The following is a 26,770-nucleotide window of genomic DNA, read 5'->3' on the forward strand; positions in this document are numbered from 1 at the left end:
CACAGACATTGTTTCAAGACCTTCCACTACCAGTTTCTATCAATTTTTGATTAGCATCAAAATTGTAGCAAAGACTTGCTTGTCAGAGGTAGCTCATAGCCATTCATGTTGCTCATGAATATTAGAAGGATGGGAGCAAAGTACAAGGTGGGGTTTGATGGAGAAACTTTTTTTGCAAGCTATAAACTGCATTGCTTTTACAATAAATAAAAATTGCACAATAGATTTTAAGTAATTTTCCTGTCTTGGCACTCTTATCTCATTTTGCTGTTTATTAGCAGAGGGGATAAGGAGTCCTACCAAGATAAATCAAGGAGTTCATCTATATTCATCATGACATCTGATAGCCAGGTTATTCTTAGTTTTCCATTAAGATTAAGAGAAGAAGCATCCTTCTTCTGTTGTCCTTGGATCCTCTGCAAGGATTAGGTACTTTCAGTAGGCATGTAAAGGTTAGATATATTTGACATTTTATTTCACAGTTGGGATTTTCCCAGAAGTTTATTTTTCCTTTTTTTCCCTTTTTCTAAAAATTTCTTTTATTTTTAATTAATGTTTGAGTAGTTGCATATTACCCATTACTGAGTTTGAAGAAAGTCTGAAGCAGGCAAGAAAGAGTGAGTGCTGGTCATTTTCTTGTGACCTTCTTCAAAACCCTCTACAGTCAAAACAACTGAAGACTTAAATTATTCACATGGTCTAGAATCACCTTTGAATTAGTAGGACATGTGCTTGCCACCAAGAAGAGATGAATCATGAGTTAAGGAAAATATCATAGCAGTGATTATTAACTAGTAAGTTGATGTGGAAGTTGCTTTTATCTAGGAATTGCATGTGTGACTGTCATTTACTTACTCCATTAAAAGTACAGAGAAACATGCAATCTCAAATTAGTAGGAACAGCTGGAGTCAGAAGAAGATTTCTTTTTAAGTAGCAATGCATATTTGAGATGTATATGTGTGTGTGTGTATATGTGTGTGTGTGGATAGGTAGGCTGGTGACAGGGTTGTGAGGCCTCATCTGCTGCCTTCAATAATTTTCACAGCTTGGAAAGACCATTTGTGTTGCAGTGGAAGCGTGCCTGCCCTGAGACCATCTCCCCTGCAGCCTGCAGGTGCAACTGCCTTTACACACCGTGGCTTGTGCCTTTAGCTCAGAAGTATTTCTGATTCAGGAGCTTGGGGCCTCTCTGCATTTCAACTCTTCTGAGCTACAGTTGAAGAAGTCAATAGTATTTTCAACCTCATTGTAGCTTTATTGAAATCATCACTGTATCTTCTGCGGTTCCCATGCAGAAATTCAAATAGTAAATGTTGCCTTTATAGACTATATATTAAACTCTCAGTGAATTGCTATTTCTATAATATTCTACAATTATTACTCCTTAGCTCATTTTCTTGATCTTAAGATAGAGCTCAGTGTTCAATAAAGCCAAATTTATTTGAAACATTTGAAGAACTTCACCTTGATACTCTCCATCTTCCTGTGACAGCTCATTATAGTGAGACCATAGATTATTATAGTTGTACTTGAAGCTTACATATTTCTTCTTCGGTTTTCCCCAAATGACTGAAGAAACACCAGCTGGTATTAGGTAACTAATCTTGATTCCCGTTTTCTTATTCATGCTGTGAAGCTGCTTAGTGTGGAAATAATTCCTGTTTTTATTAGGATTGTTTATGAAGTTATAAATCTACAAAGCAGTGTGCATCAAGAAACAAAGCTGCACTTTGTCTGATCAATATGCTCTGACGTTTCCTCTTTGACACAGTCTGGCTGTACCCTGGGACCTCTGAGGGCCATCTCATTCCAGATGTGCCCCTTGACCAGCCTCCATCTCCCTGTTTGGACAAGGCTCAGATGACTTTCTCTCCCTCGTTTCCATGGGAAGGAAACACAAGTGAATAGCCTGAGAGGAAGAGAGCCGCACCATGCTCCAGTCGATCCTTCAGCCCAGGTAACTGGAGTAACACGATCACAAGAGGGTTGTCTCAGCCCAGGGACCGCCCAAGTGCTCCGGTGTCTCTTTACTCAAGTCTGTAGGTTTTTCCTGTACTATGATATGAGGACAGTGTACTTGCTAAAAACCACATCAAAATCTGGAGTTTTTAAACGCCTCAGTTTGTGATGGCTCTCTCTCAGGTTTCAGCAGGACCGAGCTCTGAGGAGTCATTATGGGATGGGAGTTGCCAAAACCTGTGCTCATGTTGTCTTATATTGAGTACTTATAGAAGAGGCCCATTAAACAGTGGTGGTTTTGGAAAGCTTGGCTCTGTTTCAGGCAGAACCATCCTGCTGCAACCAGACACTATCAATCGTGGTCCACTTTTTGGAGGACAAGTACCCTTAACCTTAATTGTTGCTTCACAAGAAGTTTACAAAGCTTATTTTTCTCCTGTGTTTTCTGCAGTAATATCTGCCTCCTCCCAGCTCTGAATATGCAAAGCCTGTGATTACTTTTAGACAGATTGTTGGAGGGAAGAAACTCAAGCAGAAAAATGCAACACATGAGCTTGATTTTCAAATGAACAGGAAACCCCCACAAATCATCTCTGAGGACAAAACTACCAATGCCTACAGCTTGCTTGCCAGTGAGAACTGCTCCTGCTTCTTCCTCAGCTGGAAATGTCTGGTTCTTGGTACATCAGAAGCTGAGCCCAAGAACTCCTTTACTCTGAAAATGTCCCACCTTCACATCCTTGTTTATTTTCTTTAAAACAGGATGAAGTGGATAAAAAAGTGAAAAATGTAATCTCCCATCCAGTTTGTCTTTAAAAACTGTTTTGAAATATTTATCTGGAAATGTTTCTGATGTAAACCAATTAGTTTGTATCTTTCTGACTGTCTTTTGTCTCAATTCTACATTTTTGAAATAATAAAGACTACAACTGTAGTCTTTTTGAGAAAAAAAAATGCAGCATGCCATAGGAAACTTCTTTTTTTCCTGCAACTAGAACATTCAAATTTCTCAATCGCCTATTCTGATCTGATATTGATTTCCTTTAGAATTTCTTCTTCCTCCTTAGGGAAATAAATCTGTTTCTGGTATCTATCAGCCATTCTTCCCTTTGATAAAAAGAATTCATATAATTCTTAAGTAATGCTAAATCTTCTGTCAACAAATTAGTCTTGTCATCAGCCATAAGGGGCCTCATGATCTTCTTGGTGACCTCTTGCTTCTAAAAAATTTGAGAAAAAAACCCCTTGCGTAATAACTCCTGGCAATTCCTGTAATGTTTTGCCTTTTATTTACAACATTTATGGTATTTTGAAGCAAATTGGTTTATTTATTTTTTTTAACAAAATCAGAAACTTTATAAAATATCCTGTTTGTGAGTATGATGGCAGGGACTTAAGACAGCAAATGAATATATGTGTAAGGTTAATTCAATATGTGCAGGTTAATTCAGTAAAATCAATAATTTAGTGGCTAGAGCACTTGCTAGAGATCGATGGGTTGTATGAGACATGGGATCAAGTTTCTCTGTCCCACTCCCAATAAGTGCCCAAATCACTAGATTATATGGTCAGTCTAGTTTGTTCTAGTCAAATAATTATTTGTCCAGTGTTCTTCACCAGTAAAGATAAATCTTTAATCTTTACATGATTAAAAAGATTCTGATACTTCCTAATGTAAAATGGTTCCATTGAAAAATGCACCTTTTTTCCACTCTCCTCCACCCCATGACATTACTGAATGTTTTGCTCTTTACATTTAGTAGGCTCAGGATTTCAGTTTTATTGTTTAAGATCTTGCAAGTTGTTTTGCATGGCTGGATGCATAAATATGAAGCACAAGCTCTGTGACTAGAGCCATAGTCCATCACAGTGCTGTGTTGTACTTTAGAAATATGTTCCCTTCTTAGCTTAAATGGTGTTTTTCTTTCTTTCTTTCCTCTGATTTCATATAAACTTAACTGCTACTTCACATACTCTGAACTCTGACATATTTAAAATAATCTTTTTGCATATAGTATCTGCCTTTCTATTTTTAATTATTTTTAACATTGTTTGTATTTTTTCACTAATACATCTTCCATGGAAAAGTACTGTTTGCTTCTAGTTAACATTTACTGAACTGTCATACTTAATGCCTTAGTAATCTTTGGGTGCACTGTGTTGGCCTGAAGCTGCTTAAACTCAGTCCTTATTCTGTTGTCAGGCTTTCCAGATTTTCAGTGGTGTGGGTTTGCAGATTTACCTCTTCATCTCCAATATGTGTCCAGCTGAGTCTTAAAAATTCTGTCAAAAATTGATATCATTTCACAAATTATAAAGGAAACCACAGCTCTATGCCATGTGCTCAGAGCTATTACTTGATTTATTTCTTCCACTTAATATGCCCCAGATTATATCCAGCACTTGAATACTCCCATTTCTACTTAGCTTTCTGTCTCCTTTCAAACCAATATTAGTTTATTGTTGCCTCCTGAACAGTCCCATCTACCATCTTACTTCTTTTAACTCAGGTTTTGAACTTTAGTAATTGTAACCAGCTGGTAAAGTCTCCTGGGGTTCCTGCCTCTGTAAATTTTACTTCCATTTAGCATCTGACACATTCTCTACCTTGCCCACTCTCTGAAAGCAGAAACTGGAAAGGGGCAGGACAGGAGAGTAACTACTGCATTTTCTCTTGAACTGGAAGTTTCCATTATCAAAATTAAGTGCAAAGCAATTGTGTTGTGTGATCTGTATATGGTATCAGGCCATATCCTGTTAGGCATTTCCTCCTTTCTGAAGTCACCATATTGGCAGGTTTGGTTTTTCTGTTTTGCTCCAAACAAATAGTTTCTATTAATGTAAAGTGAAGATATAGTCTCCTATTTTGTGTTCTCTAATGGGATTTCCTCTGGTGAAAGTCAAACTGGTTTCCATGTGGTGACACTTCTGAAAATTGATAATTTACCTAAATTTACATGTTTCTGCTGTTTCTGCATCTTTTGCTCACTTGAAAACCACTCTATGGCACAGGAGTATAGTCAGTATCATCTGGCCACCTGTATGTTATACCTCTTGTGCTATTTTTAGCTCTAACTACAAGCTTCAACCATAATTTTTTGTCTCCTGTAAATAAATGAATAAATGTCAGAAATCAAGGCTTAAAGAGCTGTGCATTTTCTTGTTAATAGCATTGCCCATGTTGATTTAATGCATGTGTACTCATACATCCATCTAGCAACTGACTGTTATGGAAACACAGTTTCATAGGTTTGTCACCTAAAAAAAATCATTAAATTCAGAATCTGTGCACTTAGAATATAATTTTTCAGATATATTTGAAAGTGTACATTAGTTATAGCTAATAAATGTAAAACATTAATCCTATCTAATTAACTTTGACCATATGGGATAACTCTCATATTAAACACTTGTCTTTTCCTGCTGTGATTTCTGGCTGTGCTGTCATAAGCATGAATTATGAGCTGGATGTGGCAGGGAATTTAGTCCAGGAATTTAAATTATCTGAAGAAAAATTTCTATTTGTCATTTTTATTCCCCCAGTGCAATATGCTCCATGATCTCTGGCAACTCAGTCAGCAGTGGAAAGTGCAACCAAGTACAGGAAATATGCTGTGGACCCTCCTCTGCGTGGCAGAAAAGACAAAAAAATGGTACTTGCCCATGAATGAAGAAAGATGTCAATGCCTAAAACAGGAGAACAGCCTGGAGAGCCCATAGTACTCAGATAGGCTTTGCCTTTCCCTCCCCTCCAAGATTCCTGAGCACATGAGCAAGCAAACTAAAACTAGCGGTTTCGCCAGTGGGAGGAGAGGCAATTCCAGATTTCAGTGGGTTTCCTGTGGAAGAAGCTTTCTCCAGTGCAGCAGCTTTCACCAAGCAGCTTGGGTTTGCTCACAGAGCAGTCACTTGTTACAGGCACAAGAGGGCTGTGGGCTCATCTCCAGATGGATTTGGTGGCCTGTACAGATAAGGTAGCACCTGCTCAGGTAGAACTCACCTGGAGGCAGGTTGGACATCATGTTGGGACAGCACACTCTGGAGGGTACTGTGATTCAAGTGATGCACCAGGAAGATCATCTAGGCATAGAGGTAGTGAAATCTGAGTCATCAGAAAACAATTTGCTGAATAAAACCCACTAGAAGAGGTGAGCACTACCTGAACACAAAACAGTGTCTATATTTTGTTGTTCTTGTCTAGTCTAGAGGGTAATTACATTTTGTAAGGCTAACATGTATCAGGAATCCCACTGAATGTCCAATAACAGTGTTCATATCTGTGAAGTATATTGACTAAAAACACTGATTGCCATCTCCAGTGCTATCAAGCCACTTGGGGTCTTCAGTCAAATCTTTACAGGCAAGGAGCGCTATGATGACAAGCACTTGGCAGATTTCCATTGGGGAAGGGGCATTTTTCCCTTCTTTTTGTGCTAATTAGCCTTAGCCCTTTGGTTTGGGTATGGACCTGAGGAACTCAGGCTAACAGTTTCTATCTCATCAGCAACAGAGGTGAGTTCTAAGAAACTCCTTTCAGAAAAATAATATTTTGAAACCATATGAATGCTTGCAGAGCAAAAGGAAAGAGTGCTAACATTGTAAAACGACTTTGTAACATCTGTGCTGTTGCTTTTTGGAAGGCTGTGCTTGGATTTTGAGTTATTTGCCCTGCTCTGATTATGCTTTAATATTTCAGTGTGAGGAAAATAACTCTAATGTAGGAATGCAGCACTCAAGTACTCTTTCCTCAACATACACATACACAAACACATATATATATATATATATGTATAAAATAAAGGAAACCTTACTTTTTAATAAGGGAAAAGGTACTCTTGGCAACTTAAATTGTGAGGTTACAGGGGGAAAATAGCTCTCTTTAAGAAAAGTAAGTAAAGTAGGTGCAGGCAGTGACTTTAAATTGGACATTAAACTAATCCAGGGCTATACTTTAATAAAGGCTAGTGCTGGGAATTCTTATGGATTTTCTAGCTCATTGCTGGGATGAGAGAAAAATACAATAAATGTTCTATTACTTACACAAGCTGCTGGTTTTCAGAAAATTAGTCACCAGTGACCTTTTACCCTTTGTCTTGCTCTCTTTCTCAGTAAAAGTACCTGACCAGAATCAAACGCAGCCCTGCTGTATGATGGCATCTCTCCAGGCTGCACAGGGCAACACTGTGAGTACAACTCAACATAGTGCAAGATCGGCTTATTTTTCTCATTGTGTAACTGTAATATTGAGAAGGGGGGGGGGGGGGAGGCAAGAGGGAAGGGGCAGAGGAAGAAAACAATCTATTCATGATCAGTTGTTCTTTTAAACTGTAGAAGGAAAAAAAGGTACAATTCTACATTTCTTGCTTAAAAATGAAGACCAAACTGTAAAACATAACCAATCAAACTGCTCAGAATTAAATTTTGAGAAGTGCAATATGACTTAGTGATATCCCTAACCTCACAAGCATAAACTTTTGTGTTTGGTTGATATTTTTGCTTTTCCATAAGTATCAAAGCCTGATGTTCATATTCTTTACTATGAGGCACAGACTTTTGCTGAGGGGGAGGGGACTATATTACTTGGTGTATACCAGTCCTTTGGTAGAATTATATTGATTAGTTTTCCAGTTAGCAGTGAGACCTCCTCCTGACCCTATTTTCAGGGTCAGTAGATCATAATGCAGAAGCACTAACAGACCAGCATCCCTCCCGACATTGCTTTTTGAAGAGTGTATGGACTAGAAAATCATCATTTGATAGATACAAAAATTATATATATAATGTCTATATATAGAATCTATATATGTACAAAAAGACTGGGGTTGGAGTCTGTTCTGCAAATGTATGTATAAGTTATACATCAATTAGAATAACATTTTGCTGTGAAAAGTAGATACATCCAGCCTCTACTAAACAGTTTTAAAACTGAATTTTGTCATAAGTTATTGCTTTTTGAAATAGAAGAGGAACACCCTATTATTCAGCACAGTAAGGACAGATGTGAAAGAGGAACACACATTTTTATTTCAAATACGATTATTTTTGTGAGATTTTTAGTCTGAGAGCTCTCAGACATGAACATGTAAAACAAAGAGCTACAAGCTCGGCCCTATTATAGGCACTCTGAGGATGTTCCATGAGCGATCTGTTGACTTCCATCTTGTATTGTATGTCAACCATACATACCTCTAATTAAACAAGAAATCATTTGTCAAAACTTGCTGCAGTTTTCATATCCAACATTTTCCATGGCAGGTGTATAACAGACAAAGAACAAGGACAACACAAAACACCTAAAGAATGCTTTTAGTTGCTATTTTTAATTGCTATTTGAAGCTTAGATTTGAAAGCCTTGGTCCTGTAAAAGAATAAGGACTGGAGTCAAGGACTCAAATATCCTCACCCTAACACCAGGACCTTGCAGAATGCTTTTGAACTCTGGTGCTCCATGAGCATGCTGTAACTGTAGGAGACTGTGCTTCTGCCCCGGTAAGAGCCAGTCTGCTCTTATCATATTAAGAAAAAGGAGTTTGACTTCTAGCAGCTGCTGCCTCTGGTTTTCTCCATTCCCTTAAATGAACTGCAGACTGCAAGGAGCTAATTAATATGTTCCGTGTTAATCATTAAATTGCTGTCTGGGGAAATAAAGGACTGGAAAAAACTCTGGGAGAAAAAAATGAGGCAAAGTGTTACAGCCCCCAGAGCCCGCACACTGCAGGGAGCACCTCAGCCCCTCAGCAGTCATGATATTGACAACACTTTGCCTGCAGCTCTGTTACTGGAATTTCCTTCTTAGGGTATCCATACTGTGGTCCTGAGGCATCTGATAAAATCAACTTCCTAATTATTTTTGGGAAAGGCTCAACAGGTCTTTCAGAGAACATGCCAACATAGCTGCATGCCTACGGCTTCATATATTGCTGATTTTTGCAAGTCTGAACTAGCATGTAGAAAATAATTAGTTAATAGATGCTGTTCTTACATGGGCTTTCTAATTGTGTTCAGATTTTAGTGTGGTCCAGTAGAAATGGTAAAAAGAATATCCATGCACCCTCTCTTTATTTACTTATCTCTTATTTTGACAGGCCTAAGGTCTGATTATCCAGTGTGATATGGAGCTTTTAGATTTGAAATTGAGGCATGATGCCTTATTTATTTCTCATAACAATATGTCACAGGATTTCAGCATCCTGGTTTATAAACATAAGATCCACCCTTAAATAACAAAGATTATCTACTTCACTTGTTTCCCTGATGAAACAAGGCAATTTATTCTTCCTACTAGTATCTTAGCATACCTGGTTTCTTCAAGAAGATTTTCTAGCATTCCTAAAGTTTCCTAGCAATGGCTAAAAAATTGCTGTTGTGTCCTCTTTACACCTGCATGCCAATCAGATCAAATAAATTCCAGGGAGGGTCAGATTCCTGACAGAAGTGAGCTGACTCTAAATGACTTGGGTGCTGGAGTGAACAGCTGGTCCTTTTCCAAATATTCTGGATCACAGGTATCACTGAGCAGGCTGTCATTACATACACATGTGCAATGTCAGTGTTGAAAACAGGCAAACAGCTGCTATGTGGGTAAGAGTGACCATATTCTATGCACACACTGCTTCATTTCTTCACCAGATGATATTTAAGGGACCCTTCAGGTTGGTTGAGTTTGTTCTCAAAATTTTCATTCCTTCCTTCCCCCTCCTTCCCCTCCCCCTTCCCCTCCCCCTCGCCCTCCCCCCTTCCCTTCCCCCTTCCCCCTTCCCCCTCTCCTTCCCCCTCCCCTTCCCTCCCCTCCCTCCCCCTTCCCCCCCTCCCCTCCCCTCCCTTCCCCTCCCCTCCCCTCCCTTCCCTTCCCCTCCCCTCCCCTCCCCTCCCCCTCCCCTCCCATCCCCTCCCCTCCCCTCCCCTGCCCTCCCCTCCCGTCCCCTCCCCTCCCCCTCCTCTCCCCCTCCCCCTCCCCCTCCTCTCCCCCCTCCCCCTCCCCCTCCCCTGCCCCTCCCCTCCCCTCCCCTCCCCTCCCCTCCCCTCCCTGCCCTCACCCTCCCCTCCCCCTCCCCCCTCCCCCTCCCCCTCCTCTCCCCCCCCTCCCCCTCCCCTCCCCCCTCCCCCTCCCCTCCCCTCCCCTCCCCTCCCCCTCCCTCTCCCCCCCTCCCCCTCCTCTCCCCTCCCCCTCCCCCTCCCCCTCCCCTCCTTTCCCTCCCCCTCCCCTCCCCTCCCTCCCCTCCCCTCCCCCTCCCCTCCCCCTCCTCTCCCCTCCCTCCCTTCCTCTCCCCCTCCTCTCCCCCTCCCCTCCCTCCCCTCTCCTCCCCTCCCCTCCACTCCCTCCCCCTCCTCTCCACTCCCTCCCCCTCCCCTCCCCTCTCCCTCCCCTCCCCTCCCCTCCCTCCCCCTCCCCTCCCCTCTCCCTCCCCTCTCCCTCCCCTCTCCCTCCGCCTCCCCTCCCCTCCCTCCCCCTCCCCTCCCCTCTCCCTCCCCTCTCCCTCCCCTCTCCTTCCCCTCCCCTCCCCTCCCCTCCCCTCCCCTCCCCTCCCCTCTTTTCACCTTTCTCTCTTCTCTTATTCTGTAGGTAGTAGAGTGGCAATTATAGTTATTTGGACCTAAGCTTGAAAACTCTTAATCATGTGCATATGCATTGTTCCCATGTTCTACCTATTTCATTGATTGTGCTCATTTATTTTTGTAGGATCAAGTGAGCAATTATAAAACAATTGAAAAACATGGAAAAATGACAGAGTCAATTTAGAGTACAGAGAAGTGTTTATATCCAACACCTTGTGGCATTTGTCCCAAGTAAGAGATAATCATAATCATTAAAAAGGGTTACTCTTTGCACAGCCTGAAATGAGGGCGTTTTTACTTCAGAGGTATTTCCTGACGTGTCTCACCCTGACTTGTTGTCTGACCATTTTTCTAGTGAGTGTCATGAGGATGGATCCTGTCAGCAGTAGCACAGGTAGGGACTGCTGTAGATACCAAGGAGATTTGTTAAATCAGCTGGGCTTATCAAGTATGGGTGTGGGCTCCAGCTGTTTAGCTCCTGCTAGTTACAGTTGGTTTGAATTTTTACCCTCTAGCCCAGGCACTTGTGTACTCCTTCATATCAGCAAGGTGGCTCTTTGTTTGGGTTCCTCTTGATCCTTTCTGAGAGGATGAAAAGCACAGACACCTCCGTAGGAGAGGCTGGGGTGAGAGGAGCCAACATTCTGCCAAATCCCGTCCAAGCCTAAGGCAGTGGAAGGGCTTCCTCCCCATTTGAGCTTTTCCTGACAGAGGGAGAGTGGATACAGTGCACTACACATGTGAGGTGACCCCATCCACCCTTCCCAGCCCTATCCTTGGGCCAGTGGGAAATGCAGAGACCTCTCTTGGGCATGTAGGCAGCTCCAGTCAGTGATGCCATGGCTTCAGCCCCTGCTTCAGAGGAGGAAGGAGCATGGCTGGTGGCCCAAGTGGGGCTTGTGGGGCCACCAGCAAAATGTCCTGCTTTGTGCAAGATGAATTAAACAAGGTATCACATGGGTGTGTAAACCAGGCAGAATCAGAAATGGGTTCTGGCCAGAAAAATCTAGGTTTAAGCCTAAATCACAACCCAAACTTTCCCAAAGGGAATGTTTAGATTCAGGGCCATCTTTTAAAATAAATAATGAATAAATAAGGTCCCATATAGATTTCTAACTATGTCACATTATTAGCACTATAGATTTTTCAAACACGGAGAGGCTGTAAGAATTGTATATACATTTCATTAGTGGGGAATTTATGACTACAAAATTGCACTTACAGTTTGCACTAACACTTTATGCTCCCTTTTGACCCAGTCCCTTTACTATATTCTGCCCCAATATTATTTTTCATAAGTCGGAAAACGTTTTCCATATGTTTTGTAGCATTATCCAAAGGGAGTTTGCAGCTGTACTGCTCATACTTTATCATGTTTGTACTGACTGAAGTGCAGACCCCTCCTAGTGACAGTACTCATCTGAAAGATCATAACAATGCATTTTTGGCACATTATTGTTCTACTTTTGTGTCAAGCCTCCCCAGCGGAACAAAATTGTTTCACAGTTTTTATTAAAATTTACTATAAATGAACAGCTGGAAAAATAAACCGAAAAGTCTGTGTGTATCTTATTTACTGTCATCACAAAAAGAATATCTCTGCTGGAACATTATAACATAACCTAACAGCCAAAACCAACTTACAGAAATAAGCAGAGACATTAGAAAGGTTGAAGGCCAGGAGAGTTCATTATTTTCAGTAAGCTTAAAAGGCAACAAAGGGGGTGGGGAAGAAGGGAAAAAAAGGCAGAACAAAAGTTATGAAGGTATGTGGGAGCAGCAGAGCTGCAGGAGGGAAAAACTGAACCAGCAACCCATGTGGCACAAGTCAAAAAAAGGGATAAATGTACCAATATTTCAGCTACCATGTCTTCCTGCAGCAAAGTCTCTGTGTTAGGCTTTCCTTTGGAAAAATAAATACAATGACCTGAAAAGCCCTAAATAAAAACCCATCTGTAAGTTATTCGAGACAGTTGTGGATCTCCACTGCTGGTTTGTGATATCTGAGCTCTGATATCACAAGTTATTCTGTAGAGGCATGAGCTTGCTCCTGCAGGATGACTTTCAGAAACTTTGTTTGGACTTAAAATGCAGTTATTTGGGGAAAATTTTTACTGATGTGCCATGGTTTAAGTCAAGATGCAGTGTAAGAAGTGGCACCTTCACTGACGGCTTCTGTGCCCCTCTGTGCTCAATGCTTTCACCAGATCTGAATTTGATCTCCTCAGTATGCTTCAGTGGAAACAGGTTTCTAATCGTAACTGGAAGCAGATATTGCCAAAGAGTAAGTTTTAGTAAATCCCATTGAACTCTGTCAAGGCAGAGAGACAGTATAAATGCTCCCCATGAGTCTGCTAATGAAATGCCTGGCAAAGCCAAAAAGGGCAAAGAAAAAAATAGAAATCACAGCTGCAATATCAGCTTGAATAATAGAGCTAGGAACCGGAGAGTAATAAAAGATGAGCAAGAGGTCAGAAATAACACAATATGAAGGCAAAAGGAAGGACAAGAATGCCTTCCAAAAAGTGAGGTAAAGAAGAAAGAAAAAGTGCTCTGCGTCCTATGAAATGCTCACATAAAATGATTTCAAAGAGGAAAATTAAAAAATACTGTGAAGGCAGAAGTTAATTAATTATGTGAATTTTTTGAACTGTAATACTTAGCCCATCTCAGCTTCATGCTGGGAATATTCCCGACAGAATCTGTGCTAGAGACCACATCCTTGACTGAGTACCTAAACTGAACCTGAGTTCCTAAAATGAACCTGAAGAGATACCTAATTTCTATGTGATATTTTGAAGGCTCAGCCACCTCTTTTCTTTTTTTATTCTTTTTTTTTTAATTTTTATTCTCCTGTTTGGAAATTTTGGCACACAACTTCTGATTTAATTGACTGTTAATCTCTTTGCTGAGAAATAATTGGTAAAGTTCATTTTAGGAATTTTATTAATCACTGAATGTACAGGCAAAGGTGCAGGCACTCCCATTCCCACTCCTATGTTGATGAGAATGGGAAGGAGATGTGAGGCACCCAGCAGAGCCCCCTTGGAAGTACAAATGGTGGGAAAGTCACTGCTCTAGCTGGCACCGGCTGAGGCTGGTTTCCTCCATGAGCTTCCTCTTCATAAAGGCAAATTAATCAGGCTTTCTGTGAGACAACTGTGTTCCCTTTAAAGTGCAGATTTTTCTACATCTCAAACAAGAAAATAATGTTTCTCTACAAGTTTTCCAGGGTGATGCCTAAATTCCTGCAACAGACTCAAAACAATATGATGGCTTGAGTTACCTAGATCTTGGTTCTTCCTGTCACCTGTGCTTCCAAGCACTAAATCAGGCATCAGTTGCTGAGGTTCAGTATTTTCATAAAGACTTGTCGTATATTCCTGTAAAAGCATGTTCCAGAAATTAAAATGAAAACTTTTATTTAACAATTTTAAGCTACTCTGGTAATTATTTACTCTAAGTAAGCATAGTCTCAATTTTCTCCTTCAAAAATAAAAACAATATTCTCAGTGATTGGAATGAGCATTGTTAAAAAAAATCTACTTGATTGTATTTCATTTTCTGAGATGAGCTCATCAATTCTTCATATTTAATCTACAATTATAGTTCAATTTTTGGTGTTAGAGAAGGAAAAAAGCATACAACTTAGAGGTTTTAATGCATTAATTTAACCTTACAACGAGAAATTATAAGGAAATTATTACCAAGGCATTCACTTTTTTTAATGGGAATACACCAATGAAGACTGTTAAAGAGACGAATCAAAGAAAATACTTTTAAAGGTAGAAATCTTCCAGGCTTGAAGCTTAAAATTAAAAGAAATACAAAATATTTTATAAACATGAATATTGAAATATATACTTTCTAATACTATCTGAATGTGATTCCTATTCAAACACATTGTTTTGGAAAAAAAAAGAATTTTTCATTTTAAACCAAATTTAAAATTCTACCCATAGAAACCTGAAACATAAGCAGAATGTACAGGCACATCTCAGCTGGACAATCCTCTACATGTCACAGTTCAAAATATCCAAAGTACAGCCAGGCTGCTACATAAAGATGTACATGCAATTACATACAAGCATATGCCATGACCATAGCCATGGTCTGGCCATGTCTGGGGAGGACAGAGATGGTCCCACATTGTTCTGCTTCATGTGCAGCCCAGGAGTCAGGTCTGCCATTTTTTGCTCCTCGGTGGGCCCTTGAAATGTTATCTTCTGCTGATGCATTAGTTTGCATTTCCCTGTTTAAATATGACTGTTTTCACGCTTTCTCAGCAGGACTGGCTGTACAGCCCTTCTGGCACCCTGTCTGTGCCCGTACCTCTGTGCAAATTAAAAACCAGTCATGACATATTGGCTGACATTATTATTTCCTTAGCCTTGGGCAAACCACTGGAGAAGGAAAATGGGTTAAAACAGAAATGTCTTATCAAGATAGCTATTTCTAGAAACAGTGGTGCAGGAGTACTCCTGGTATAGGCAAATGCCATATCATTCTAAAACAGAGATAAAGACAAAGCCTGTGAAGTGACTGTTTCAGGTAACAGTAACTGACAGGAGTTTTACACTGTATTAAACATCCTTTTCCACAGGGAGCGTAATATTCTTTTGCCCCTTGTTGCCCATTTATTTTCTTTTGATCCTAGACTTCTACAAACATACATTTAGGGGAAAGCCACTGAATATTTTGAGGAAGGCAAGATTTGAGATTAAGGTATTTTGTGCACTCTTTGCTATGATACCTCTTGACATTTAATTTATGCAAATTGTCATCTTTGCACTAGATAGCTAAGGTAAATGTTTGATACACAGACTATAAAGTGTATGAAGCTTTATTTTTCTCATCTAGCATACTTTGCACCTGAAAATTTGTGATAGGTCTTTTGTTTTTTCCTTTTTTTTTTTCCCTAATAGTGAGAGTTGATCTAGAAAGGTTTGTTTTTCTTTTATGCGTACGTATGTATGTATAACCAAACTTTGCGAACACAGATTTGGGAAGCGCTCTCCCCACATGGGTGTGCCCTTCCAGCCTGCACAGTGGATTTTTTGGTGAGGCACAGCTTTCGCAGAACTGGCCCCACCATTTAAGTCCTAAGGGTCCATTTGCCACGGCCGAGCAAGCTTGGACAGTGACAGGGAAGTCCTCGGGACTGTCTAAATAGCACCTGGTACTAACCAGGGCTGACCCTGCTGAGCATCCAAGATCTGACAGGATCGGACGGCAGGGAAGCGTTTAACTGCCAGGGGACAGTCCCCATCCAGTTTCAAACTCAGGACCTTGGGATTCAGAGTTCAGAGTGTTCTCCATTACATCACGGGACTGCCCCTCTTTTATGTGACATAACTGCAAAAATCATGGATGCAAAGCCAAGCTACCACACATGCTAGATCTGTTCTGACTTATTAAAGTTACCTTGTGCCTTTCTCTCTCAGAATAAATGTTTGCACATATAAAAATGTTACATATCTATAAAATACTGGTACATTGTATACAATTCTGAATGCCATCAAATTTGAAATCTCAGTAAAGTGTTTTAAAATCAAATCATCATGTCTTTCAGGAAGCTTTGCCAAACAAGATCCTGCTATGTTTTTTTCCCCCTAATAATAACCACATGAGTTTAGTGGTCCTCCCTGCCTCCCAGGAGTGCTGGCTGCAAGGCACAGCAGGCATGATCCTACCATGACCGTTTTATAGGTCATATTGTGATAACCTGCAAGTAGGTTATCAGAGAGCTGATGTGCCAGAGTAGGTGTCAGGTCTGTACCTGTTTTTAAAAAGCCAAGTAGACAGCCTTTAAAAAAAGATTCTCTGCAGAAACCTACTGTTGAATGTTAAGCATGGCATGGAAATCTAGTAAAAATGGAAAGTCAAAATTGCCCAGAAAATCTTGAACCAAAATGGAAAAGGGAAAAAAGTTTACTTAGTGGTTATGAGTCAATGCAGGGTGTATAAATAAAAATGTATTAGACCTTTGTTAAATTAAATATGGTTTTAAGGCTTAGATTCTAAATAATAATTTGAAAGCAAATAAAAGACCTGATCATTTTTCGAAGTATTTTTCATTGCTTTGAAGTGAATAATTTTAAATTTAATGCATGAAAACCTATTCTGTTCTTAAATTAGATAAATAAATATCTCATCAATGCCAATTATCACAAAACTATTTGGATATTTTACTATGTTTGCATGACTAATGAGTGTTATGAATGCTGTAAAAATTGTAGGGGTTTTGTTTTGTTTTTTTTTAGTAGATGCAGACTGGTTTTAACAAGTATTAAAAAGCAGATTCTGTTTAGTGTAAACATATTTAAAAGTAATCAGAACAATTAGAAGAGGTACAATCAAGAGGATATACCTGTAACTGAGTCACAGACGAAAACTTTGGACAGTAGCTTGAAAGCTTATCTGAAAGTCCCAGGTTGCATGTCCTGTACATTTATGAAAGCAAGGAGAGAAGAAAAAAAGACACTAATTTTTTTTACTCCTAAATTTAAGTTTTTATTTTAAGTGGAAAAGCTGGATACCATAGATGTCATGGCCTCATTACAGAGTGTGGAGGTCAGTGACTCAGTGCCAGGGCCAACACATAAAAATTACTACTCAATAGATGAGAATGAGACATAAGAAAAGAAGCTTTTTAGAAATGTAAGAGAATTGATCAACCTCCTCTGATGCTCTTTCAGCTAATGGTGTATCTCTGCTGGTGAGGAGTAAAGATAGTATGACAAGAGAGGGAAGGAGAAGAGGATGATGATAGCTGGAGAGCAGCAATATCTGCTTTTTCATGAAATATACTATCTCACCGTCGGGATCATTAGAACCAGTTTAACCAGACCTTGAAAACACCCTCCCTCTTCATCTGAATCACATACAGTGTAATTTCTTAAGGTTTCTGGGACTTTTTCTTGCCTACTGACAAAACAAAACAAAACTGGAATTTCATTATTCTCATGTGCTGTTTTCCCAATTCAATAATAAGACTTACAGAGGATCAGGATGGTAGTAATTATTCCTAGTGAAACAAACTCAGAATTCAATATTACTATTTTTCTTATGTTTTCTTTCGCAAGCAAGAGAGATGTATGCTATACTCTGAAAGGGCTCCCTGTCATGATTCTGACAATGTCCTGGTTGTAACATCTTATCGGAAACTATGCAATGTGCAAAGACACTGATTCCATTGTGCCATTTAACTCCTGCATCTTCACAGAGCTTGAGATTGTCTCTTAGGTAAGTTCAGTATTTGACAGTGATAAAAAGGATAGCGATCTTTAGCTCTTGATACTGTTTAAGGGAATCTGCTTTGTTTTCATTGGGTCTGCAGAAGGGAGTACATGCAAGTGTTTTTTGCTTCACGAAAGAGGAAACATGTTATTGTAAAAAAAAAATGCTGCTGGAGAGAACAGCAAATCCCTTATTTACTTCTTATTACTGGAGGATGACTTGGGGAACTTAAGTGTTTTATGCCCACAGGTCAGATTTCATGTACATGGAGCTGTACAGTTTGCAGAAACTTTCTGCTCAGACAACAGATGAATTATTCCCACCATAAGGTGGAATAAGCCAGCAATAACCTACTACTCCCTTTGTTTTGGCTTTGCTTTCTCAGTTACTAGGCAGGGCAATGAAAGACAAATGGTCTCCACTGACTTGGGCTGGCTGAAAGAAGGCTGGGAGGAATAGTCGGGAATAGGCAGGTCTGGCAAGGAAAGGTTTTGCTGTTTTTTAGGTCCTTTAGTCCACAGTTCCTATTTCCCAACACTGAGTAGACAGTCAATCATTGTCCTTTCCCCAGCTTTGGTGACTGGAACCTATAGGATAAATCTGGATGTACTATTGTACCCACCAGTACTGCATACAGTAGAGAGTTATCAGTGTAAAAACTAAGACAAGTTAAAAGGAGAGAATATAAACTATGATTTTGAAAGCTGCAGATGCGTCTTCTAAGCCCAGTGGAAAATGCTAATATTTCGCTTGAACTTCAAGCTATTTTAACAGGTAGCCTAACATCATGAATGAAGCTAGGAATTAACTTCCAACATAAGTCTGTAAACTGTTAAACTAAGTTAGGAGAGTGACATTGTCAAGTCACATTTTTGTCACAGGTGCAAACATACCTATGTATAATGTGTTGGATTTGCACATAGTACAATTTGCTGTATAATTATTTCTATAACTATTGCTCTATAAGAGTTAAAGTACTTGTTTTATAGTTTTATAATTAAAGTATAAGCATGTTTAGAAGTACTGTGTGTATTCTCACGTCATGTGAAAAAAACCCATTCTATAGAAGCGACTGTAGCTCAGAGAATTTCCTCCTGGTTAATTCAGTTCCTATAGAAGAGATGATTTTTTTTGCTATCCACCTATATTAGGAGCTACAGTCATTCAAAAGAATGAAATAGTTTCTACTCAGTGTTGTAGATTAAGATGTTTTTACTGGGTATTACACATTAGAAAATAGCTGGTCCTTTTAACAAGCTGGTGATCCTTTAAGGATGTAAAACCCTATTCCAAAACTGCTAAAGCAAAATGTACATCAAGAAGACCATTTGGACTAACTTCAGAATGCTAAAAATTAATAACTATGCTTACAAATAGTTTATGACTATAATATCTGAAACTATGTTCAAAGTATTGACTGCATTAATTGCATTTTGTTTGGTTGGTTTTTGCCGCTGAGTGATCTTTATTTGTCATTGATGGTGCTTCTTATGGAATGACTACTGTGTGTCTTTTATTATTCAAAGCTACAAAACCACACCTTATTGTGGGGAAATTTTATTTTTAACTACTGTTACAGTATCTTTCATCTAAAGGAAAATGCTATAGACACCGCTGATACCAAGAAAAAAGGTAGAAGAGAAAACCACAGAAGTAAGCCCTTGTCTCAATTTCTAACCTTAGATATATAATTTTTATGAGAGATACATAAATCAAGCTTTTTCTTAACTAAATGAAGTTAGGAAGCAAAAGTCCTGTTCTTATTTCTTGCACTTCTCCTATCCTCTCCATTTCTCACATACAGCTAGCAACACTTAATGACTTATGAAATCAATAGCAATAAGAATTTGACAGTCAAAAAAAAAGATGAAATTTATTAAATTCTAAAATTGTGGACAGACACCTTGGCTTGTGTTGTGTTATGTTGCTTAGTCAAAACAGATTCTTAATGCAAAAATCAGAAGTTAGAAAAGATCAGCATATATATAGCAGCATCAAGAGTTTCCTGTGTTTTACAAGAGACTTTTCTACTTCAACACATTTGAAGTGATTCAATGACTTCAGAGCCAAAGGGGTCTGTTGGCAAGGATTTCTGGTAGACTGGGTACGATTCCATCCAGTCAATTTTCAGGACAATAATATGTTACTGTGTATTTCTATAGTACCCATAAATCACACCCACAGCAACAGGACCAGTTTTGTCAGCAAACTCCCACCAAAATAGTTCAAAAGCAGCAACAACTATAGAAAGCAGGAGCTGAAAATAAACTTTGGACAGCCTGAGACCCATGCTGGCATTTTCCTGGCAGCTCAGAGGCTGCAGCCAGGCTCCAATTTGTACCTTAAACTTTGGGAGCTTCAACTAAGCCAATCCAGCTTTCCTAGAGCAAGTCATAGGTCAAGCTGGGGTATCATAAAACAGGATTTGGGAACAAACCATGCTGGTTCATCATTTGCCAATTACACTTAAAACTTGATGAGGCATTCACTCATCCTCCCCAGTGATACCTGTGGCATTTCCCTCTTCCCATGTCCCCACACAGGGAAGAATCTTTCTGCTGTTTCTACTGATGCCAACTAACTCCTCTCACTGAGAGACAGGACTCTCGTCATTTCTACAGTGCTGCCAGAAAGATCTAGAGAAAAATTGCAGGAAAGGTACCCAGCAGTCCAAAGGAAATCCTATTTCCACTCCAGAGCAGAGATCAGGAGCCTTTCTTTAAACAGATAAAAGGTTCAAAATAATGACATAAATTAAAGAGGAAAAAGCCAAGATGAGGATTACAGCAACGCAGTACACCTTCTTTGCTTCCTCCAGAGTCCTGTAATCAAAAATTTGGTCCTGAATTTACTTTCAAGGGAATTCAAGATCAAAAATAAAGGTGACGAGCTGAGCAACTCTAAGTGAAAGGTGTGTCCAGCCCAGATACTATCTATCAGTAGTAGTCTAACAACTGTCAGATGTGGGGAAGCCTGTCCAAAGCAGTGAGCACCACTGGCTGCAGTGCCTGCCAGTATCCAGACGCTCTTGTTAGGAAATATCTTTCAAATGTTTGGCATCTCTGCTCTGGGGCAGTTCAGAGAGCAATGAGCTGAACAGGTGTCTCAGGATGAATCACTTCTTATCACACATTTTTAATTCATTTGTAATTGTTTTATTGTGTTGTGGTTTTGTTATTGGTTGTATCTGTCTGTATCATTCATTTTACTAAAAGACTGAGCAACATTACACAGACAGACAGATTTCACAAGTACAGAGCAACTCCTACCATATGTCATTTTTTTAATGGGTGGATTTTCAAAACATCTTATTATGGTGACATTTTTTTTAAAATATGTGTGTTCTACTCACCCAAATAAGATCTGGAAAGCTGAGCTCAGCTGTGCTTATTGTAGCCTCCTAAAAACTCTTGCCATACTGTGCAGGAGCCTTGCAACCCTGTTTGGATACATATACTTTCCCTCCTAATCCTGTCTCAGTGAAAACTAACATTTTATTGTTCTATCAGCTAAAATACATCTCTGAGGAGGGTAAAACATGTCTATTGAGTCTTGCAATGTATATGTAGCATCTTGGTCTCACTTCTGATATTACTGTCCAGTGCAATAGTAATACAACTTGGTCAGCATACCAGCTGCATTTAGAAGGATGATGTCAAGAAATAATGTATGCCAGTCTTCAAGATGACTAATATGAACTTTTGGAAGCTGTTTGAGTTTTCCATGGCAAATGCACATAGACATTACTGAAAAGCTTAATTGTAGACATACTTGACATCTATTTTGTGCTTCCTGGAAGATTAGGGATTAGAAAAATAGGCTCCTTTTCCATAATTTGTGGAGAATAATTTAAGAATTTTATAACATCATATAGTATAGCTTTTCTTTTTTTTTCCTTCATCTCTTTTTCTCCTTCTCCCTCTTCCTTCCTCTTTCTTCTCTCTGTTGCATCTGTGTGAATAAAAGAATCTTGCATAACAAGTAACCTTGATAACAAAGATTATTGTTTCTGCAATACACTAACAAGGTCCTAACTTTGCAGTCCTTATGGAAACACCACTACACTGAAGAGGTAAAGTAAAGGTTGAGCACTGGACATGTATCAGTGTGTCTTAACTTTTGCTAGAAGTTCTACCCCTACTCAGGTGTATTAGTAAACACAGACTCTGCTTGATTAATATAAAATCAATATCCTCCATATGGAATACAGAAAACAGCTAAATGCTTTTTTTCCTGTTTACATAATGATGTGCTATGTTTATCTTACAAGTGCTGTAAAAATATTAGTTAGCAGTCATAAATATAGTCCTGATAAAATGATACTACTTTCCAGAACTGCTAATCTGTGTTAATGCTGGTTTGGTACAGGTCCTGTGACAGCTGTTAGAAATTTGTCCCCTGTAGGTCAGAGAGAGAAGATGGGAAAATCCTTAATAAAATGTTGTTAGAAGCTACAGGTGGGAAATAAAGAAGCTCTTGTGACCTGTAATCTTATTCCCTCATAAAGTCATGGAGTGCACAGCAGCTTCTGTGGCTGAAATTAGACAACACGCTAGCGGCTTTTCAATCTCAACTTTTGCAGCTCAGTTATATCACTTTTGGTGAAGAGCAAATGAAGGATACAGCAAGCACTGCCCCTGACCTTCCTTGCTGTTTTTAATAAGCACATTCAACAGCATGAGCTTCTCTGTCTTAAATGAATTACTGTATATCCATATATTGGTAAGAAAAATACAGTAGTGTTTATCTTCTGTATGCATTTAATTAACACTCAGGCTCAGATAAAGAAAATATGCTAATTTTAATAGTCTTATAATTACTGTGGGGCAGATTCCACTGTTTAAATGTAGACAGGTACCCAGTCTTGCCTCCCCAGCTTCGACTGAGTTAATGAGAGAGGAAGAGACTACCGCCATGCCATTTTCCAGGATTGCAGGAAGAAAAAACTAGAAAGGTACAAGAGGTGGAAATCAGGAATAAAGCAGTGAATGGGTCATCTATTACCAAACCCAGATTATGTTATGGAACAAGTACATTTTATGTTTCAGATATTTTAAAATCAGCCTACTATAAGGATTTCATTTTTCCCTTTTGTTGATGGGTATATTCCACTTGTTTTAGTATAGACAATGTATACTCTTTGGATGCTATGACTCTTGCAAATCTCACCTTTGCATCTCTCACTCTTTCGCTTTGATATCTCAGCTGTCTTGTCAAAGTAAAATTAATATTTTACCGCACAGTAAAATTAATATTTTTTCATTGCTTTTATTAAAAAATAATAATTTTAAAAGCACACTGCATTGTAATATATAGCTGTCTAAATTTCTATAGTAAATCTGATTCATTCAGCTGAGAATCATCTTCTAATTTAAATGTTTAGGTATCTGAATGAAACAGTGCCACAGATAGAGTGAGCTTTCTTTTTACACTGTTTTTATTAAAAGTACAAACCAACGAATAATGCAATCAAATATTTACAGCTTTAAAGTCACAATAATTTGTTTAATTGAATGAATTGAAATCACTTATTAGTAAAATGGTGAAAGATTGCTGAAATAAGATACAAAATGGTATAAATAATTGGCTCCTGATACGATGAGTTGTCATTTCTGAAAATTTAATGTCATCAAAGCTCCTTTTCCAATAGCACAAGGAGCACTATTGCTAATAGACTTCAGAGCTTGAAATAAATAAATCTTTGGAATCCTGTTGCATCTCTTGGGGTGTGACATTTGACAGTCTTTTATAGCGCAGAACGAAACAAGTTTGTGAGCTGGAATTCAATTGTGGTGTATTGATTCCTTGCATCAGTCATTATTCCCTGCTGATTGACAGCTGAAAATTGGTTACGTTAAGTATTTCATATGTTATATTGGCTGACATTTGCTTGCCTGCTCCTGTGTCAATATTGTTGTAAAGATCTCCAGCTCTATGAGATAGCAATATACACTGACTGTGGCTTTTGTGTGATGTTCCAGTGTTTTTCCTGACATAATTTAAGACATATTAAAAACCAGCAGCATCTTCCCTCTTGAGAAGCTTAATGCCAATATTATTGTCTTCCAAGGGAAGATCATGTATGCTCATAATCGGGTGCTAATTTCCACCCATACGCTCATGTTTAGGCATTAGGCACTATAACTGTAAAATTGAGCCTGCTTGATTGATTCATGTCAAGCCTCATCTCAGCTCCTGCAGTGGAAGTCATCCAGCTGACCCTTTTTACACTAAAAGAAGAGATTTGTGTTCCTTTCTTTCACCTAGAACCATCAAATTGACTGAATAATCTGTAATACATTAGTGCTGACATTTGTTAGGCAAGAATTAAACAAGACACAGTAATCATTCCCCTGAATAAAAATTTTGTTTGATTTCCAGCAGAGTTCTATTAAAACGATGGCACAGCCCATCTCCCCCAAAGTGGGAAACAGTGAATATTTTCTATGTTAATGAATCCAATTAACACTTTCATGACAGACAGATGATTCCCTACTGGCTCCTGAAAAAAGCTGCTGAGGACTTGTTGGGGGCCAATGTGGTTCCTCTGCCTGCCATGAGCACTAAAAGGAGCTTTGTGGAAATCCTTCATGCTGACTGTTTAAGGGTGACCACAGTAAAGTTAGAACCCTTTATATAAGAAGACATGAAAGATAGAATGATGGTTTTCCTACAGAGCTGGATAACCCCAAGAAAACCACTTTCTGAAGTCAATGCGGCAGAATTCCCTATTTACAGTTACCCTTTATAAATATGGTATCTAAAAGGGTGGAATCAGTGGTGTTGATTTCCATGACAATACAATATAAAAGGTGGAGTAATTCCCCCTGAATTCAGGGTAAATACAACAGTATATGCCTAGTATGAACTAAGTCTGACCTGATTCCTTTGAGATCTCAGTGTTACTACTACATTTGGCAATGTAAAACTAGGTCGCTTGAGTGATGCCCACTGCTTGTCTGGCTGTGCTGTACTAACTCAGTCAAGACCAGCCTATAAGGGTGTTACAGTTTTACCATATGTCTGTGCTTTTGGGGATAACACTGGAGGTAAGATGTGAAAAGTACCATTTGAAGAAGCACCTGTTGGCTATGTAGATGACCGGACCAGTTTGCACCAGTGGTGCATTTAAAAAGCCTGGTTTTCTCTTGTCCAAGTGCTGAGGCTAGATTTTTTTTTCATCTGGGTTCTTGGGGCAAGCTGCAGATTGCTTGCAGAGGAAGCACACCCTGTAAATAGGCTTTTGCCTTTGATTATCCTCTGTGAGAGACTATGGGAGCATCACCATTGTGCTGACATGCCTCTGGGCTGACCACTTCAAGAACCGCAGCACCAGCTTGGCACATAGGTGTATGAACTATATAAAGCAGTAAAAAAACTCTGCCAAAAATATAGAGCTGGAGTAGCTTTCTCCTGCTCTAGGCAAGGAGAAATTTTTCCAGTCAGTTAGGATCCTTCCAACTAGCTACTGCAGCACTCTTCTCTTTTCCCTTTTTCTTAGTGTTGGGTAGCACCAGCCTAACCCAAAATAGCAACACTGATAGGGATTGCAATTCATTAAGAGCATAAGGATTACTAACACCTCAAGCCTTTTAAGTAGAAGGTGGAGTGGTTCATTCAGTCAGTCTTCCTGGTGGCAACTGCTGCCTATTGCATTAGGGCAGCTGCCATGTAGGGGAAGAAAAGGTGGTGAACAGCTTTTACAAATGGTTTCTGCTGCCTTGGAGTGGCTGGAGATGGTGCTTCTCTGGAAAACACATAAGTGGAAGAATTTAAAACTATAAGGTGCTCCTCAGAAATCCCCTACAAAGGGGGTTGCAGTGTAAAAATAAATTACCTGAACCCTGGGTGGACATGCCAAGGTTCAGCTATGTGAGGTTTGTAGGGATGCGCCTGATCCAGTCAGGAAGACTGCAGCTGCTGGTGAGTGGCTTTTGGGTCTTGCTGCTAGAGGATGGTGGATGCTGTGGTGATAAATTTATCCTGGTGTCCTTGCACTTGATCTGGGTTGTCCCTCTGGAGGGAGGGTGGCTTCTGGCCCAGCCACAGTGTTTCTCCTTGGCTTTTGTTTAAGCAAGTGCCACCCCTTCCAGCAGTGCTTCCCTATTGCCTGCCCCAAACATTTTCTTTGCTTTGAGGTGGGTTTTGTCTGCCAAAGTGATTGTACTCAGATCTTACTCTGACTCTTCCCCAGGAGAACTGAGGAATTGGTGTCACCTTCTCCAGTGTGTGCTCTCTTGCTCTGGTGTTTGGACTGCTCCACTTGTAACTCTGCTTCTAGCTGCATGTGGTAGCTCCTGTAGTGGTCCTTGTTGAATGTCATTCTGTTGTTTACGGTGCAGGAGAACAATTTTTTAGCCTTTGTATTAAAAATTAGAAAGTCTTGGAGGCATGCAGCACAACAAAGTGTTATGAACATCTAAAAAATATCTAGCTTCTCAACACAAGCACTAACTTCTGAGCATGTGGCTTGTTTGAGTTTGTGTGGGGTGCAAAAGTATCTGTTGAAATTATTCCCAAAACAAAAAAATTTGAGCGTTACTTGCTCTCAGAGCTGTAATTTCCCCATTTAATTTTCAATTATGGAACAAACAACTGCACTCTTATTCCTTGTGCCATACAACTCATTAAATGTTTTGAATATTTCATAGCCCCAAACTGTTCATTTTAATCTGTGAATATGTTGTTATAAATAACTAATAGATGTATAATGAATCATGGCAATGATTTATGGAAGATTTATAGATAGGAAAAAAAGTATGTTGAAAAATACTTTACAAGGGATAATACTAAAGCATTAGCACTTTCATCCAAGGCAAACAAACATGGTTTGTACTTTACATGTCACTCCTCCTGTTTTTTGCACTACATTCAGAATAGCAACTAAAGTCTTTTGGGGGGGGACTGTACTTTTCAAAAGCTTTGAAACACATTAGCCTGTTTGATGTCAGCCAATGCACAATACTGTGATGTTTTAGAATGTGTGTGTTAAACAGCATGGGTATTTGCAGCTTC

Source organism: Pithys albifrons, chromosome 5 (genome assembly GCF_047495875.1).
Source record: "Pithys albifrons albifrons isolate INPA30051 chromosome 5, PitAlb_v1, whole genome shotgun sequence".
Lineage (NCBI taxonomy): Eukaryota > Metazoa > Chordata > Aves > Passeriformes > Thamnophilidae > Pithys > Pithys albifrons.